This window comes from Diadema antillarum, unplaced genomic scaffold (assembly GCF_040938485.1).
Source record: "Diadema antillarum isolate AM-2024a unplaced genomic scaffold, OU_Dant_1.0 scf00000033, whole genome shotgun sequence".
NCBI classification, from domain to species: Eukaryota; Metazoa; Echinodermata; class Echinoidea; order Diadematoida; family Diadematidae; genus Diadema; species Diadema antillarum.
Window position 1 is genome coordinate 1,445,687 of NW_027270922.1, and position 11,814 is coordinate 1,457,500.

General features: G+C 36.8%; 1 non-coding gene across 1 annotated transcript; it reads left to right on the plus strand.

Annotated features, from left to right (window-relative positions):
• Positions 1 to 8,298: 8,298 nt before the first annotated feature.
• On the plus strand, positions 8,299 to 8,373 carry Trnas-gga (transfer RNA serine (anticodon GGA)). Its single transcript has one exon. It is a non-coding gene; the product is annotated as a tRNA-Ser (tRNA).
• Positions 8,374 to 11,814: the final 3,441 nt, after the last annotated feature.

Consider the following 11,814-nt stretch of genomic DNA (forward strand, 5'->3'; position numbering starts at 1 on the left):
ACTTCGCTGTCCTCAGTTTGAGCTAATGGAACGAGACGAAAATATCATCTTATTTAGTCTAGTCGTATTGCATTTTCACCGGCCCTGTGTAGATATAGATGAACGAATTATCGCTTCAAGAAGTGAATGACAGTTGATTATTCTCAACTTTCACACTTCTACACAAGGAGGATGAGAGAGAAGTTTATGACTTTATCAATACAAGACTAATACAGCCGGATTAATCTTGAACAAAAGTAAACTAAAGACACTGATTAATTTGTAAACAGAAATGCACCTTAAGACTACATTACAAAGCATCATACATACACTGTTGTTTTCTAGACTGTCGGGATACGATGAGATTTTGATTTGATTTTGATTTGATTTGATTTGATTTGATTTGACTTATTGGTTTCTGTATCATCATTGTACATACACATTCATATACAAACATAAATATAAGTTGCATTTTCTTCTTCATTGCCTTTGCACAATGTACAGCAAGAGTACAACAAAACATAAAACAATGAATAATACAGAGGGGCTACAGCATAAGCGTGGCTTGATTTGCGTGCAGCCCCCGTAGCATAACATAATATTATAATATACATCGGAAGGGGAATAGGAGGGAGGGATGACTTGCATAGAGATAGGATAGTTGCTGTTGAAAACCTGCGGATTCCATGGCACTCAGAATCTGTCGGTTTGATGATAAGGTGGGTTGGTCAATGTGCATATTGAAGTCACGAGGATGGTCATGTCTATTCAGTGAGGAAAGCTGTCCAGAGAACTTATCAATCTCGGTCAAGAATGCATTAATGGTGAAACCACCAGACGGTGGTGGTCTGTAGACAGCTATGATTCAGACATTTACAGTTTTTCTTTCTGCGTAGGTTGAAAGCAATGGACGCTACCCTGCCCCTGTACTCATTGTGGACGGTCGGTCGGTCCGGATTTTGATCCGCGAAAAGTCGAGCGAGGGGAGAGGAGTCGCGGGCTGTGGATTGGCTCTGGCAGCGTAAGTCGCTGGTGTTGGACGAGAAACGGTAGTTGAAAGACCAGATGGTGAGGCTGGCTGAGTTGATGGCGCAGGTTGGGTTGGGTGGGTTGACGCGACACTTGAGGCGGGCTGTTGACTCGAAGTTGGTCCCGCGGCAGGTGCTCCTGATCGGCGTTTCGGTTGCTCGTAAGCCTGATAGGAGGGCGTCTCGGTCGGCCATGTGCGAGAATCGGACAATGATTGGACGGGGTCCTGCGGGCAGTCGATGAGCATTGATAATCGGGATATTTCGTGCTTCCTCCGAACTTACATTGAGAAAATGGCAAATCACCATCGCGACGACCTTGTAGATGTCTTCGTCTTTGCCGTCGAGCATCCCGTAGATGAAAAGGTTCTGTTTTCTTTGGTGGAGTTCTAGCAGCATCAGTTTTTCTTCTACGTTGCTTTAATTATCTTTCTTTCCATTTCGTCGTTGATTTTCGGGATCGTTTCCATTTCTATTGCAGTAATTTGACTGGCGTTGAAATTGACCGCTGATTCGTCAGGTTAACTGCTGTCTGTCACGAGTAAGTCCTACCTCCTCTAAGAGATCAACGAACAAAGCTGATATTTCTCAGCTCTTTCCTCTGTCCACCTCTCTTTCCTGCGTTGTGATGCTCTGATGTTGAGATCAGTGGTGATTCTCCATGGTGTCTCTGGAATTTTCCCTGTACCACTCTTTCCAATTCTTATGTGAAATAGCGTCCAAGTCAGATTCGATGGCTTCCAAAGATAGACGGTCCCAAACGGGGTTACACAGCAGCAAAGAAGAACAGTCGTGCACTAAACGCCCATCTTATCCATCGTGACCATGAAGATGAACAGATGGTCTAGGATCAGGATGACAAAAGTCGCCTGATACTTACAATGTAACCTTGCAAAGTGGCACTTGAATTGCAGTAGTTTATTTCATTTCCCGGAAATTCGCACCTCATTTAATTTTCGGATGAACGAACCTCCCAAATGACAAACTTTAATTTCATTTTCGGAATAACGAAACTTTGGAATAACGAACCTTAGCTATCATTTACGAATTAAGAAACCTTCGGAATAAGGAATATACCACATTCACACCTTCACATGGTTCGTCCACGTTCCCACTAACATTCCCGTCTTTACTAACCTACTTCGCAGGTTCACTTTTATTTGTAAAAGAGACAACTATAAGACCAAGACTGCCGCAACTTCTATCAAATAGCTTAATGATATTGAGACACCATAATGTAGCCCTACATAATTAATAGAAAATGTATAACGGCAGTAGGGAGGTTAAAAAAATACCATAGTATGTTCTCCCAATTCAGATATGTGGGACTAATGTATCCCTGACTTATTACTCTCTTATTGTTTTAATTGAATGGCAAACACACACCAATGTGACCCACTATGAAATATTATGTGCATGTCACCAAGGTCGACATCACACCAAAATATTTATAGGAGAAGGAGGTAACATCGAAATGATATACCGGGATGTAAAAGAGAATGAGGGATCGAAATTTAATGTCCGTAGACGCGTTTTGTTGTGTTTGTTTGTTCATTTCCATCTAAGAAGATGTCTGGATAGCCCATATTCAGTTACGTTCAGCTGGTCTTCCATGGGGTCCAGTTAGATGTGAGGTGGGACCACTTCACCGGGTTAAACACCGTGCTCTTTGCGATGGATGAATGAAGCGGGATCTTTTACGTACATGAGTTGTGACTCTCTCATACACGGGACCTGCATTTTATGTCCTATCCGAGGGACAGAGTGTTTTGCCTGTTGTTAGAGGGGACGGTATGCTTACACACAACATTGCTCAGTTAGACTCGGGTTCGAACCCGGGCCGCGTGATCGTGAGGCAGACACGCTACCGACTGAGCCAACTCAACGCGTGCTTCCAAGGCCATCCCACATATTTCTTTCTTCCTCTGTTTGTTTGTTTGTTTTTTTTTTTGTTTGTTTGTTTCGTTCCGTTCTGTTCCATAGACCTTGTAACGGTTGGATTCATTTCCTCTACACTTGAAAATAACCCCCGAATTTTGCCCGCATTCTTCACGTTCGTGTATCAAATTCGTTCCCTTCAAGTAATTTCAGACACCGCGATTATAATTACTGATGGCATGCACGCCGATTTCAAGTTTCAAGTTTCAAGTTTATTTCATATTTCCACTTTCTCAGTGATGGGATTACAAAATGATTGATAATAAAACAAAAGTACAAAATGTATACAACCATATCTTATGTTTGAAAAAAAAGACAAACAGACATTACACACAAATATAAATGGTCATTATCTATATGAGGATATCACAAATCAATGTCAGAAATATGATGGGGCCTACATAAAAGCAATGATGCTTGTAAAAACTGTAAGTTCCCGAATTTATAGGCGTGAAATTATACGGAGGACGGACATGCTTATCTCGACCAACTTAAATTGTACCAGTGCAAAATCAGTATTAAGAACGAACTATCGAACCACATGAATACTTTAGTATCGCTTAAACGAGACTGTACATATTTCGCCGTGTTTACAAAAAAAAAAAAGTGCTATAACGGTATCGTTAAATAACTTGGAGCTGCGGACAAAGACAAAAGACTGGGGGTATTAAAAAAAAAAGTGTTGCTAAGAGCCGGGTAGTGTGTATCCACTAAGAAATAGCCGTTTTAGTTTGCGTTTGAAGGTGAGTAAGGATAAGGAAGAAGTAATATCTTGCGGGAGGTCATTCCAGTATCTGGGTCCAGTAAACATAATTGTTTTCTTTGCAAAAATAGTGCGAGTACGGGGAAGGTGATAAGCGTCACTCTGACGAGTGGGGTAGCAATGAATAGAGCGATTTCTTTTGAACATGTGAATAAAAACAGATGTCAATTCTTTAGTTGTTAGTTTACACATGAAAATTCCAAAATTATAATAAAATAGGTCTGGAATTTTCAAAATTCTGTTTTGATGAAAAAAACAGTTGGTATGAGCAAAATATCCGGCGTGGTTTATAATTCTTATTGCACGCTTTTGAATACTAAGAAGGGAATCTAATAATAAATAAATTGCATTTCCACACGCCAAAATTCCATAATTAAAGTGTGGAGATATTAAAGAAGAATATAATAATTATACTCTGCAAAATATAAACAGGGAACAAATGTTTAAGCTTATTTAAAATTCCAATATTTCTGGACAAAATTTTACTTACAAAGTAAATATGAGTTTTCCAGGATAATTCTCGGTCAATCCACAGACCTATAAACTTTGCGTTATTGACCTGCGTTAAACATATATCATTTATTTTGATCTCATGTGGAACAACATTGAAAGAATTACTGAATACCATATAATAAGTTTTTTTCTATATTCAGGGATAATTTGTTTGCATAAATCCAGGATTGCACAGACCTAAGCTCAGGATTGCACAGACCTAAGCTCATATCAATTAATGTATTAGGGTCTCGATGAGAACAAAACACACTTGTGTCATCAGCAAAGCAAATGAATTATAAAATTGGCGATGATATTTGAAGGTCGTTTATGTATAAGATAAATAAAAGTGGGCCCAAGAGGGAGCCCTGTGGGACTCCACATGAAATAAGTTTTAACTGCGAATCATAGCCGTTAATGTTAACAAATTGCTTTCTATCGGTTAAGTAACTCTTAAACCATTCGAGAGGTGTCCCGCGAATTCCATAATGACACAGTTTAGAAAATAAAATTTCGTGATCTATCGTATAGAAAGCTTTAGAAAAATCAAGAAAAACTCCAATTGTATGCTCAAAATAATCTATAGCATGAGCTACCTTGTCTATAAAAGTAAGTAAAGCATGGGTTGTGTTATAAAATTTTCTGAAACCAAACTGAGAATCTGATAAAATGTTATGATTTGTGAGAAATTTCAATAATCGCGTATAAACTAACCTTTCAAGGGTTTTAGAGATTGAAGTCAATAAAGAAATTGGTCGGTAACTATTCACCAAATCTTTCTGTCCCTTCTTAAAGATAGGGACAACTTTTGCAATTTTCATTTTATTGGGGACTTTACCATTAAATAAAGATTGATTAAAAATGTATGTTAAAGGAGAAATGATTTGATTCAAAACATTTTTTAAAAGAAAATTTGTAATTCCATCATATCCTGAACTTTTATTATCATTTAAATTCTTGACGATATCAACAATTTCTAATTTCTTCTTCAACAATAGGTTCAAAAATATTGATTGAGGATTCATATTACCTAAATATCTATGGTATTCAGTTGGGGATTTCGAGATTTTACTGGCAAGATGTGGACCAAGACTTGCGAAATAATCATTAAAAGATTCCGCCATGATAACCGGATCGTTAATCTGCCGGCCGTCCGCTGAAATATATTTGGGAGGATCGGTATTGGTTTTGTATTTGAGTGTCTCGTTAATCACCTTCCACGTACTCTTCACATCATGTTTATATTTAACAAACTGTCGCGAAAAATAATTCCGCTTAGCAACACGTATTAAAGATGTCAATATACTAGTATTCCGATATCGAGTATATCTTGATTTATTTCGAGGGCATGGATCTTTGCGATATTTATGAAAAAGACTATTCTTGCGGTTAATGGACCTGAGAAGAGATTTTGTTACCCATGGTTGTCGAGGTACTTTTTTGTAATTTGAATGGTGAGACCTTTGGAGAGGAACACTAGATTCATAGTTAGTGGTCAAAATATTCATAAAATTTTCAAATGCTAAATCAATATTGCTTTGAGAGTATACGGTGGACCAATCTTCTGAACTTAATTTCTCCCTAAGTTTATTAAGGTTGGATTCAGACATTACACGAATACCCGGATTGTGGGTGTGAGAAACATTAGCAGTCATAAAATTGGACACAAGGGCATAGATTGGAAAATGATCAGTGACGTCAGAAACTATTATGCCACATGTGATGTCAGAAAATAAGTCATTTACAAAAATGTTATCAATAAGAGTAGATACATCATCGGTTTTTCGAGTCGGTTTTCTTGTAAGGGAAATAAATGATTTCGACAACATAAGGTTAAGAAAATCTGCGCATATAAGATTATCATTGTAATTAAGAATATTGAGGTTAAAATCACCCATGACAAAACATGTCTTACTATCAAAATAACTGCTCGAAATAAGGCCGCAAAATAACTCTAAAAATTCAGCAGGGTTTGAGCTTGGTGGTCGATAAATCTCCCCAATTATAATATTACCTTTATTTAAAGTTTTGACCTCAATAAATACACTCTCAAAAACTTCTGACATCACGCTATATTTTTCCAAAAAAACACAATCTAAAATCTGTGACACATAAAATCCGACTCCTCCTTTCTTCCATGTTCTATTATTTGTTATGAGTCTAAAGCCGTCTATTGTAAGCAGCGAAGAGGGTGATGTCTCCTTTAACCAAATTTCACTGAGCCCGATAATATTGTATTCGGTTTTTAACGTGCTCACAAAAGAAAGAAATTGATCAAAGTTTTTATTTAAGTTTCTGATATTAAAATGTGAAATAAAGAGTTGAGTTACGTCGTTATGAGTGAGTGAAAGAAGTTCATCCTCTGTGTGATAGTGAATGAATACATTTTGGACTGCGGCATGGTTACAGTCGAAATCTAGTCTTAATTCAGAAGTTTGCGTATTTAAGAAAGTGACGATGTCGGAATCTTCGCCCTCTTCGCTGTTTACTGAAATTACTGGTGTCATATCAGCAAGTGACTGAGGATAAAGCATGCTAACAGCAGCGGCGTTCGAGTTAGCAGTGGTATTTGGATTCGACAGTTGTGCGTGTGTCTAAAATCCGTCCGCAGTTAGGCGCCTTGCCTGGTGGCGATTTATTTCGACGATATGTTCTCACAAGTCCTTTTAAAATTCGCAAGTTACGAAACGTTTCTCCTTGTCCGCGTGAGGAAGATATTAACTTCTTACAAGCCTAAGGCACGGTCACGAGTGCCTTTTGCTACGAACGCCGTAAGAACGATTTTTAGACTATTTCGTAAGATCTTCTTAAGAAGGCCTTACCAAACCAGCGTTTGAGTTCGCAGTCTCGTAGATGATCTTGTCCAAGATTTCTTTCCACATTGTACGAAACCCGCGTTTCGTGAGGTGGCCATCCTAAGAACAAAGTAAGAACCACGCAATATTTTTGTAGATTTCGTAGACAATATTTTAAATGCCTGGAATTCTTGAGATGTTCGCAATAACGCCTTAAAAGTTGTTCACATAAGGCACTTACGGCGTTAGTAAGAAAGCCTTATGCGAACGGAGATTCGTGCGGCGTTCATACGAACGACTCATGACCTTCATGAGACGTTCGTAAGCTGCTTGTAAGGAGTACATACAGAAATGAATTTATTTGTGTAATTGTTGGATATTAAGGAGCATGAAGCCATCTCTACGCGCGAAGTTCTAATCTTCATTCTGTTCATGTGTTTGACTATCAACAGTCATATAATTGTTGCCAGTACACGACAGCTTTTGCTTACAACCGGACTAAAATAAACAAAAGTGTGCAAGGTCTTTATACGAGTGACTTGAATATGCCGTGAGCTGCTCGTAGCTGCATATTATATATATATATATATATATATATATATATATATATATGCACTCAACCAAAAAAGTAAGTGCCCCCTTAGTATTTTTGGATATATCTCAAAAAGTACTTTACCGATTTTCATAATTCAAACGGAAATGGATAGAGAATTTTATTACTCATAACATGAATGGCATATCATTGCCACCAGATATTATTATTGGTGTGAAAAAAAAAACATATTATGTCAAAATGCATGGGGGAAAAGTTGCACTTTAGTGATTTGAATAAAGCCATGTTTACCAGAATTCTGACATCAAATAATTGGAACTAATGACAAACAAATATGCCGAATGATCTGTTGTGAAATTAGGCAAGGCTAATACATTCCTCCATATCGTCACATATCTTTAAAAAAAAAAGATGATGAAACAATATTACGAAAATTATTTTCTCTACCATCACTGATGAATTGAAAATGCCAAAGTAACACAATCATGACAATACGAACTTTATGCTGGTATTTTTATGATGTTCCGTATTTTTCACACTTGGCCGCTAATCATGGAATGGACATTAACGACATGTGGAGGGTGCCCTTTTATTTTTCATTTCCTCCTCCCTGGCTTGGAGTGGTCAAGCTCAATTTCTGCTTCTTTAAAAGAGAGAGAGAGAGAGATAAATCCTGCATGATCGTGGACATGACCTCCAGGTTCAACGTAATGTTATAAGGATTAGAACCAACACTTGCTGTCGGCGAAAGCTCGGTGGTCTAGTGGAGATGACGCCTGTCTGGAGATCAGGAGATCGTAGGTTCGAATCCTGCTCGAGTACGCACGCCCATGATTTTTTTATCATGGCTATAAATTACTAAAACACTGATCAATTCAGTGTTTTACGTCGATGTAGGGCAATTTGTCAATCAGTTGCAATAAAAACACCTCGACGAAAGAATTTCATGAATTTGAATAATTACGCAGTACTCGTTGCATGCTATAGGGATTAGAAACAACACTTGCTGTCGGGCGGAAGCTCGGTGGTCTAGTGGAGATGACGCCTGTTCGGAGATCAGGAGGTCGTAGATTCGAATCCTGCTCGAGTACGTACGCCCATGATTTTTTATCATGGCTACTACTAAAACACTGATCAATTCAGTGCTTATTTACGTAGGGCAATTTGTCAATCAGTTGCAAATACAAAGCTATTCAATGTTTGAATTGAATCTAATAGGTGGAGTGAAATAAAGGTAGAGGATGGAAGAAATTAACTAAAGTAGGACAGTGGAATAAGAAAGTTCTGGATTTTTAAAGTTTCATATGTATCTTTAATCTTTAAACAATGAAAGTGGTGCAACCCCATTTTTTCTGCTGGGGGGGGGGGTCCTTATGCAAATTTTATGAGGATGATGATTTCATCACCTCACAGCACTTCCATGCGTCTGTATACAATCTAACATCTATGTTTTATTTTCATACTTGACAGACATCAATCGCTACTGTAATCATGGGTGATGTTCGTTATTTCGAAGGTTCTTTAATCCGAAAATGAAGTGATGTTCGGTACTACTTCCGTATATTTAGATGTTGGTTAATTTAAAGATATAAACACGTTCGTTAATCCAAATATATATTTTGTGGGGTTATTTCGAAGGTTTGTTATTCCGAAGATTCGTTATTTTGAATGTTCGTAACTGCGGAAATTAAATAAGGTTCGTTATTTCCTAGATTCGTTCTTCCAAAAATGAAATAAGGTCCGTTATTCCGAAAATGCAAAGAAAGTGCGTAGGCCCTAATCCCCTATTAACCGCAAAGGTTATACATCTTCAGTGTATATCTTCATGTGTGAGATACTAACAAACCTTCGGAAGTATGAGCCTTTTGTTCATTTTTGGATTAATGGCCTTACGCAATAACGTTTAATATACCTTTTTTATTTTTGGATTAACGAACATTCGGAATAAGACACCTTATTCCATTTTCTAATTGACAAACCTTCAGAATAACGAACTTAGTACCCGTAATTATACCGTTATATATAGTGAACTGATGTATAAAAGAATACATAATATTCTTATTGATATAGCCTTTATAGAAAAAGGACGTGCAGGTCAGTATAACACTTGTGAGGCCATGACATCTATACCTCATCAAATTTGCACACCATGTGGTTGTAATTACCCTTGCTGTCTTGTGACAGCGTGAAAACAAAATGTTCCTTTATGTCTTTCCTGTTGTTAGCGTGTTGTTCTTTCCTTCCTGGAATTAATCTAAGTGAAGATTTGTGAGCAGGTCAGCAGAGACTATTGCGGGTCAATGATGTCACCCATGCACCCTTTTAATTCGCATTATGCTGTTGAAGAAGTATCAGTCTTTTGTGAAAACATGAGAAGCCTACTAAACAGAAAGCTTTCTTCAGATAACAATAGCAAATGATGATAAAACAGTATTGAGTATCAATGTCACGGTTTCTGTCGTTATTACACCATTACCAATATTCTTGTAAATATCACCAGTATAGACATATACTTGCAAGTACACGCCATCACTGTTTCTTATTCAGTGTATGTTTTATGTCAATTTATAACTCACACTTATCAGCATCAGTCAAAGGTTATTTCAGCCATCGCACAATAACTTTTCACAGTGACAGTTTACAGAGAACGGAGAAACATTCATGACCTCGTGTAAACCACACTAAAATAATATGAGTAATATGCACTTAAAAATGCCATCCAAACACCAATTCCTTCACAGTGATAAGAAAAAGTCGATTCAATCAAATTGAATTAATTTTCATTTTTGTTTCTTCAAGAGAGCAAAACAACATGTAAGAAAATTACAAATGATGTTGAGTACACATGGTTGACTGTATGACGAAAATTAGAGGTTATTTAAGAACTGAAAGCATGCATACTATAGCTGCAAACCAAACTTTACATTAGCCATGTTCTAAGACAAAGAAAAAGATGATAAGACTCAATACGAGGCTACTGAAAAGCAGTGCTTGTTTACTGTCTTCATACAGTCGATGCAAAGACGTAGACTTTCTTAATTTACACAAGGGAAAGATTATTATAATCTAATCGTAATATAATAACAGGACAGACGTAAGGACAGACAGAGCAGAAAAAAAAAATACCCAATACAAACACGAAATAAAATGTGCAGCAAATATGGCATGTCTGTAAAATTAATCAAGATGCTATAGAGAAATTGGAACAAAAATGATAAAGAAAATTTCGCGGAATAGCTCTTGGGTCTCATTCGGCGCAGCCACAAAGCTGCGCTGATATAATGAATATGATGCATTTCATTATATGAGGATGATAGCATTTGAATATGCCACGAACACGAACACCGCACACGCCTGCGACCAAATGATGACCCTATATTTGAATAATCACACATGTACGTAGGCCTATATAGAAAGTCTGTAAAGTGTAAGTATTCTATCAATGTTCCTTGAAGGCAACATGGTGTGGGTTCACATACCACATATACTGACAAGTTCTATTAAGTTTTTAGGTATTTTTATTGATGAAAACCTAACCTGGAATGATCATATACGTTATGTTACAACTTGTATTTCTAGAAATATAGGTGTTCTTTCAAAGATGAAAAGTTATCTTCCTGAACATACTCTTTTATGCTTTACAATTCTTTAATCCTACCATATATTATGTATTGTAATCTAGTGTGGGCTACAAGTTCAAAAACTAAACTCAACCCTATTTATTTACTACAAAAGAAAGCCATTCGCATCTGTACTGGATCACAATACTTAGCCCACACCAGTTCACTTTTTTATCAGTTAAAAACACTGAATATATTTGATATAAATACATTACATTCTTTGCTTTTTATGTAGAAGTATTTGAACAACTTACTTCCAAACATTTTTCACGATTTCTTTAAACTGAATTATACCGTTCATTCATATCCCACTCGTAATTCGCAAAATTTTCATTTAGTAAATCCCAGATTATTAATTGCACAAAAATCTATCAAGACACAATGGACCAAATCTTTGGAATACACTCCCAGATTATGTTAAATCGTGTAAAACTTTATATTCTTTCAAGGCTAGATTGAAAACTACATTACTGTCAGATTACAATCTATGAATATAGCATTTGAATATATATTTTGTTTTGTATATGATCACATTTCTTTTCCTGTAAATTGGATTTAAAACTACAATAAATATACGCAATGTTTCTGTGTCTATCATTTCATTTCATTCCCATTATCTTCAGCATCACCACTATCACTTTCATCT